Source organism: Bactrocera neohumeralis, chromosome 2, assembly GCF_024586455.1.
Source record: "Bactrocera neohumeralis isolate Rockhampton chromosome 2, APGP_CSIRO_Bneo_wtdbg2-racon-allhic-juicebox.fasta_v2, whole genome shotgun sequence".
NCBI classification, from domain to species: Eukaryota; Metazoa; Arthropoda; class Insecta; order Diptera; family Tephritidae; genus Bactrocera; species Bactrocera neohumeralis.
In genome coordinates, this window is record NC_065919.1 from 61,925,523 (window position 1) to 61,933,060 (window position 7,538).

Consider the following 7,538-nt stretch of genomic DNA (forward strand, 5'->3'; position numbering starts at 1 on the left):
TTTCGTTTCAGTTCTTTTTTCTTATTTTTAGAAGGCCAAATATTTGCCTAATACAGCTAAGTCTACTTTACTCGTTCATCTGCAGTTACGTTGTCAGTCAATGTAGTTCCTTTTTGACAACAGATATTCATGGTTTTTTCACCGTTTTCCGTAAAAATCGAAAAATTTATATCAAAACGCCGTTCAAGTTCCAAGAGTTGTGGTAAAAGAAAAGTGAGAGTGTATTGAAACTTGAAAGCAATTTCTTGAACGTGAAACGCCGGCTTAATATCCGTATCATCATCTATAAATTTTTTCTTGAATTATTTTTTTAAGAGAACTTTTATTTAATAACTAAGTAAAAATAATGTACGTTTACAAAATTTAATGTGTTTTAATAACCGGCGATTCATTTTGAAAAATTTTGGCGAAAGGAAGATTTTTCAGTTAAAAATATCTAAAATCAAAATAAAAACAAGAAAAAACGTTAACTTCGGCTGCACCGAAGCTAATATACCCTTCACAAATGCATTTCTTTTAGTAACTATGTGCTCAGATTATATGGAAGCTATATGCTATAGTAATCCGATCTGCACAATTTTTTCGGAGATTACATTGTTGCCTTAGAAAATAATCCATACCAACTTTTGTGAAGATACATTGTCAAATGCAAAAGTTTTCCATACAAGAACTTGATGCCGATCGTTCAGTTTGTATGGCAGCTATATGTTATAGTGGTCCGATATCAGCAGTTCCGACAAATGAGCAGCTTCTTGAAGAGAAAAACGTTTGCAAAATTTCAAAACGATATCTTAAAAACTGAGGGACTAGTTCGTATATATACAGACAGACGGACGGACAGACGGACATGGCTAAATCGACTCAGCTCAACATACTGATCATTTATATATATACTTTATAGGGTCTCCGACGCTTCCTTCTGGGTGTTACAAACTTCGTGACAAACTTAATGTACCCTGTTCAGGGTATAAAAAAGATTATTACTATGGATGTATGGTATACAGGTAATGATCGAAGGACTAGTCAAAATTTGGATTTCTTACAAAATATTGGTTTGGCGAAAAAGATTGGTTTTGGTGAAAAAATTGGCGCTTCCTATTGGCTTAAAAATCGAAATTATTATCAAAAAACTGCAATCATTACCTGTCAAACATATCTAAAAAGGTCGTGTGAAATTTTCAAGTGAGTCGGTCCAGTCGTTTCGGAATAATTTCCCGCACAAAATCTGCGATCCAAAAATAAAAAATATACTAAGTCAAAATTTTTTACATATACTGTCATATACTAAACCGAAACTATATGAAGGACCAATTCCAAGTTTTCGAAGAGTATTTTCAAGTACATATACATTCAATTTATAAACAAAAAATTCGATTTTTTAAATCACTAGTGAATACAACCCCTTAAGTTAGATACGTTGATGTTCAATGGCTGATCTCCAATGTGGTGATCACACTTCGTTATACAACTAATAAATAACCAACTAACTATAACTCTTTCATTAATATCGACCACAGAGAAGAGCGTCCAGCGACAATTTTTATTACAAATGCAGACCTTTAATACAGAACAACAAAAATACAAATAAACATGCATATTAAGGAATATATTTAGTATAATTTTATCTAAATATACATATGTATTGTACATTCCCACGCCCCACATAATATGCATAGCTCCTTTCCTGTCAGATTTTCTAAGTAGTCGACAAATGAACATTTCAAAAAAAAATGTTTCCATTTGCAATTTCTTTGACAAAAAGCAAGCGAAAAAACCGAAAAATGTACAAAATCATAAGAAAACTACAAATTGCTGCACTTTTGCCAGCAACTCGCACATAAAGCAAAAAGCACCAGTCACTCATACGCCCCATTAGTTGTTGATTACTCGCAATTGAACTCGTTGCTGACTGCACTCCTGCGCACATTGAAGCAGATATGAGCGCATACAAACATACATACATACAAACACACATATATACATACATACACACATATAACATACATATGGGCATTGTACATGCAGCGGATGTAGGCGACTGGCGCAGTCACTTAAGCACGAGTACGCGTTCGTCATTGGCTAAGCAGCCCACGGCGCACGCAAATCCCGCAAATCGCCCGAAATGGCAACAAAACGTCGAAAAGTGTCCAAACGGCTGAAGCGGCATTCTTAATGACAGCGTTTAAGTGGGCGTAAAATGGCATTTGGTCAGAAAATAGAAAATAGCGAACGAAGCACATGAATTATTATTTCTTTTGTTCAAGAATGCGCGCTGCATACACATATCCAACCAATGCGTACAGTGTCAGCAAAAATTATGCATGTGACTGGCATATCAAGGTTGGAAAATATATTGTTATTATAAAAAAAGCTTAGTGGAAGAACTGGGCCGACAAAAATTAATATTGCAATTTTTTTCCATTTCCTTGTTAAAAGATTTTCAAACAGTTGGCGATCTAGACTGAAAAAATTAAATGATTTAATATGCTTATTTTGATAATTCGTTTATTTCTCAATTTTATTAACTTAATTTTATTTTAAACAACTGAAAGTTTTCCTAAAAAATATATCAGTGAAATATTATATGAATATCAATGACGTCACTATAAGCTTAAACATTTCTCGATTGAATCTCTTCTCTTACCCACTCTGAGCTATCTTGTAGGCTGTTCCCTCAGCAAGGCGGCGTATCAGACTTACAAGTATACATATGTACTGTCCTTTATGCAGCCAGATGAAAAAGTTCTATGAACCTATTACAAATCTATTTATTTCTGTTACCGCTATTTCATCTGGATGTCTAAAAGTGTGAGTTCCGAGTTGGCGAATGCGCGACATTCGAAGAAGAAACGTTGAGATGATTCTAGTACATCTTCGTCAAGGCAGCTGTCTGATATGACATGAATTCCGATCGGGCAGTATATAGTTAGAACTCCAACAACTATTGAAAGGTGAACGTTGCAGAGAGCGAAAAGCTTCTTAGACCTCTTCCGTTTTACTCTGACCAAAAAAATTTTGCTGGTTGAGCAACGGTTTTAGAGCTGGCCTGAGGCTTATCAGTTCATAAGCGAGCCACAAGAAGCTAACTGTGATTTTTCTTGTTGCCATACCATAGTTATTGAGTCCGAAGTACATGTCCCAGCAAGCTCATTAACCTTATAGTTTCCTATAATATCGCTGTGGCTAGAAAGCCAAACCAGTCTAATCTTAAATAAATCGATGCTAATGAAAAATTCTGCCTGGAGCGCACAGTCACCCAACTGAAGATTAATATATGTATCTGACTTACTATAGAAGTGGATAATCACCACTCTAAAGGATTCTGTACTCCAGAGCAGTAGATTCACTGCTATCTTTATGACAGTCACCTCCACTTGGAAGACACTACAGTGGTCAGGAAGCCTAAAAATGGTAAAAGAAGGAAACATTACTTAAAAATATACATGTGGAACCTCTTCAGTATGTAACACTTCTTTATTTATATTTTGTTTTTTGTGGAATATCAACGAGATTGTCATTCTCTCATACATATAATATATATATATAGAATGTACTGTAGAAATCTCAGGTAGGAAAGCCTGGGGAAAAACTACTTACTTTATAGTTATTTAATAAAAAGTTCTTGTGTTATTTGAAACTTGTTCGAGACTTATCCAACTCTCAAATGTATCATGTTGTAGTCTGGCTTCTTGTAGATGTTATAAGCCCTTATTTATTTATCCTTCATTAAAATACTGCAGTTGTGAACTCCAGGGACCAGATAGCGAAGTTGTCTTTGATAAGTATTGATTTGGGGTTTCGTTAGTCTTATGAGTTAGTCAAAACTACTAGGCTCTTATGCATAAACTTTCACAAACTTCGTAACACCTAAAAGGAGACGAGTCGAGTCTATTTCGCCACGTACGTCTATCTATCCATACGAAAACCATTCCTTCAGTTTTTGAGTTATCGATCTGAGATTTTGCAGATGTCCTTCCCTCATCACGAAGCTGCTCATTGGTCAGAATCACTGTTATCAGACAACAATTGTTATATTTACCATATGAACTGACCGATCAAACTCACGTCTTTGTATGCAATTTTTTTTCTTTGTCAAAGGCATCGCTACAGCCTCCAAACATATTGTTCAGATCGGACCAATATGAAGCTGACTTTGGAAATGACCAATCAAAATTAAGATAGAGATTTTTTTCTCGTTTAAGATAGAATTGAAGTACACAAAACTCAATGAAAGATTTTGTTGCGCCAGAAAACATTCCTGAAGTAATTTCGACGAACGGTGGCGAGTTGTCAGTCCTTAGCCGGATAATAATCCGGGTCCGTTCCGGTTTCTTAGACCCAACCTGGAAACGAAAAATTCAATGAATGCAACGACTCTCTCTCATAATGCGAAAGAGAGTGCCGACGCTCGTAAGAGTAAGAGGAAGATATAAACGTAATTAATCAAAATAATATCTCTGAAGCGAGAGCGGTCCACTTTTTAAGCAGATTAAAATAAAGTGGAGGCGCAAAAGAGAGAATTAAATGCCTCAACCATTATCAAAATTAAAAGAATACATTGTCGCACACACTTAACAGTTCAATCAAAACTATTCAACCGCAGCAAGTGAAGCACAAAGTTGCTATAACAGGCACTCGCACGAAATCCGAAGTGCTTATATAACAATTTGATTGATGACAGCTGTCAAAACCAAACTGCAAACTATATTTATTGCTACAATATAGCATGAGTCACCCTGTACTTATCACTGTCATTCAATGCATACATACTTCGCACACACACTGTTTACACACACATAAGTAACTGGGTATTTGTATGCCAAAGTCATCTATCGGCTTAGGCATGTCAAATCGAGCGAAACAAATATATTTGTGTGCATAATAAATTACATTCAATGAATTGAGCTTTTGTTGCAACTTAACGCAACTTTGCTAAGACCCAAACAATGAAGCCACTGTGACATTTTAAGTCCAAGCGTCGGTAATTGTTTCTCCAATCAGCCGAGATGTTTGCGCAAACCACAATCACGTTGGACGGCTATGTTGTGGTGTGTTGTTGTGACCGGCTAGTGTGTGTGTGTTTGCGTGTATGTGTTTTTGATAAATGTTTGGCCATTCTTCTTGAAGCTTTTTCGATTTCGTCAATCTTCGCACTCAAGCGTGAGTGCCCAGCTGAAAGCTGAATTTCTGTTTATTTATTTCGTCTTTACCTTTTTTGTTTAGTATTTACTTTTTATCTTTATTTATTTAGTATTTATTTTTGCGAAATTTAAAATTTATTTATTTACAGTTTAGTTATTTGTAAAGCAACTCTTTACTCTTTAGCTTAGCCTTAGCTCTCGACTTGGGAAAGGCACACGAACGAATAATTTACACGCGACAGTTGCGTTTATGATTTTGGCGTGCTTGCCACCTGAGCAGCTGCTGCTAAGCTCTCATTCTCTGCGCTTATTATACACTGCACTCCTTCACACTCTTTTCCGCACGCAAGCCAACATTTCACTGACAGCCATTTAATGGAATGTTAAAATATGAGCAAATAAGAGCACCCTCTACTCAACTTTGTCCGGCTCCATTAATGTTCATAAATAGTGCAAGGCTGTTGGTTGGACTTTTCGCGATGCTTTTATGGTTATTAACATTTCTCGCTGCTGCGCTTGCTATTGCTATTATGACATACCATTTTGCTTAAAATATAATTTTTACTTCTATTTGTTTTTAATTCCTGCGCATTTTTTAAACTGACATACCATTTGCTTATGCTTCTTTGTTGTGGTTTATTACCCCAACTGTTATTCGTTTGCACGCTAGTGTCAAATGACACAACCTTAGTGCGGGCACGTCAAAATCGCGTGTTGCCTCACTCAACTTCCCTAAGTGACAGCACTCACCGGCATCACCATCGTCAACTGAGTAAAACGCGACAGCATGAAACGAATATTGCGTCAGTCGGCTTGAATTGATGAAGGTATGTAGGCAGGTAGAGTGGATATCTGACGTTCGTACCTAGACCTTAAGGCGGCCCAATGTGGAATCACTGAGACTAAAATCACTTCACTACATTATGTTCTCTCTGAACCACCCTGTGCTGCTGACGAATTTTATTGGCACACAATTTTTTATTTTTGCAACTTCCGAGACATCGCCAAGAAGCCCTCTGCCAATAATTGTGATTATTTTCCTATACAAAACTTTGCATTCGCATGGAAAATGCTCAATAGTCTTTTCTCCGTCTACCTCCTGACAGTTTCCACACGTCTACTGGCATGTCTGCTAATTAGATAGCGATCTGTTGGCACCTATTAGTTCTTGTGCCATTCTTTTTGAATCTTAGTAGTCGGCATGTGCGGCCCGTATTCCATTTATGCCAAGTTTGCCTGTTTGCTTAGCAGGTTAAGGATTAAGACCACCGAGACACAGCAGTATCTATAACATCTTCGTCGATTAAATATCTACAAGTAGCCTGAGGCATAAAAAATTCCCTCTTTTTTGAAGACTGGACCACCATGCAGTGTCTGCTCTGGCTGGTTCATCTGCCTAACAGTTGCCGGGAATATCGCTAACTTTAACTTTTAAAATTAAAACTTTTTATCTGTTCTGTCAATTCTGTCCTCGATAAGTTTGTGGAAGATTAAGACGAAGGCTTCATTTCCATATTTCCTTACTTGTTTGGCCAACCAGATCTCTAGATTTGAACCCCTTGACTTCTTATGAGTTTAAGGTTCAGTGTAAAGTGCACAATAAACGTTCTTGAATAATGGTCGAGCTTCGACCAAATACATTTATTGTCTACCGATGAGACAACTCTGATGTTGGCACGACCATTTCAAGATGAAGTCTTTGTAGTTTGATAAGTGAACATTTTTTTCTTCATGGCATAGAACCTCTACAAGGTGTGCGGCATCTCATACAATTGACATCTGTTGTTTTGCGCTGTCCCAGGTGATTTTAGTATCAGCTAATTCACGCAATTTCGATCCCCGCCTTTAACTGATCGGCCACGACTTCAGCTTTCTTAAGAATTCCAGTCAAGCGACATCTTACTTTTTCATAAACACTGGTTAATGGTTGCTCGAAGTCTCTGAGTTATGGACTTCAAGATCAGCCATGCTGCGCTTCCGTATATTAGCGCTGCAAACATGCGGAGAGTATTCAGAGTTTTGTGCTTTTGGAAATTCGCGAAATTGCTCACATCGATTGAAGTCCCAAAAACGATCCTTTGGTCTTCCTTATTCTATAGTTTGCGTTCTATTCTGCATCTCCATGGTCTGTTGTGGTGTGGTGTTTTGGTAACAAAACCTGTCGACGAACTCTATTTCATGATTGTCTATTTTTATTTGGCATCTGACGGATTGATTGGCTCTCGTAAAGAAATGTATGACAAATAAAAAAAGGTAGGTAAGGTCCAATGCGTTGATTACAAACCCTTTTTTATGTTTTTTATTGTAGTGTTGAGATATTGTATGAAAACCTTAGCAGAGATATTTATGTTAAACCAAACTGTCGGTATGACCTATTTAGGAGCTTCTTGACTCCGT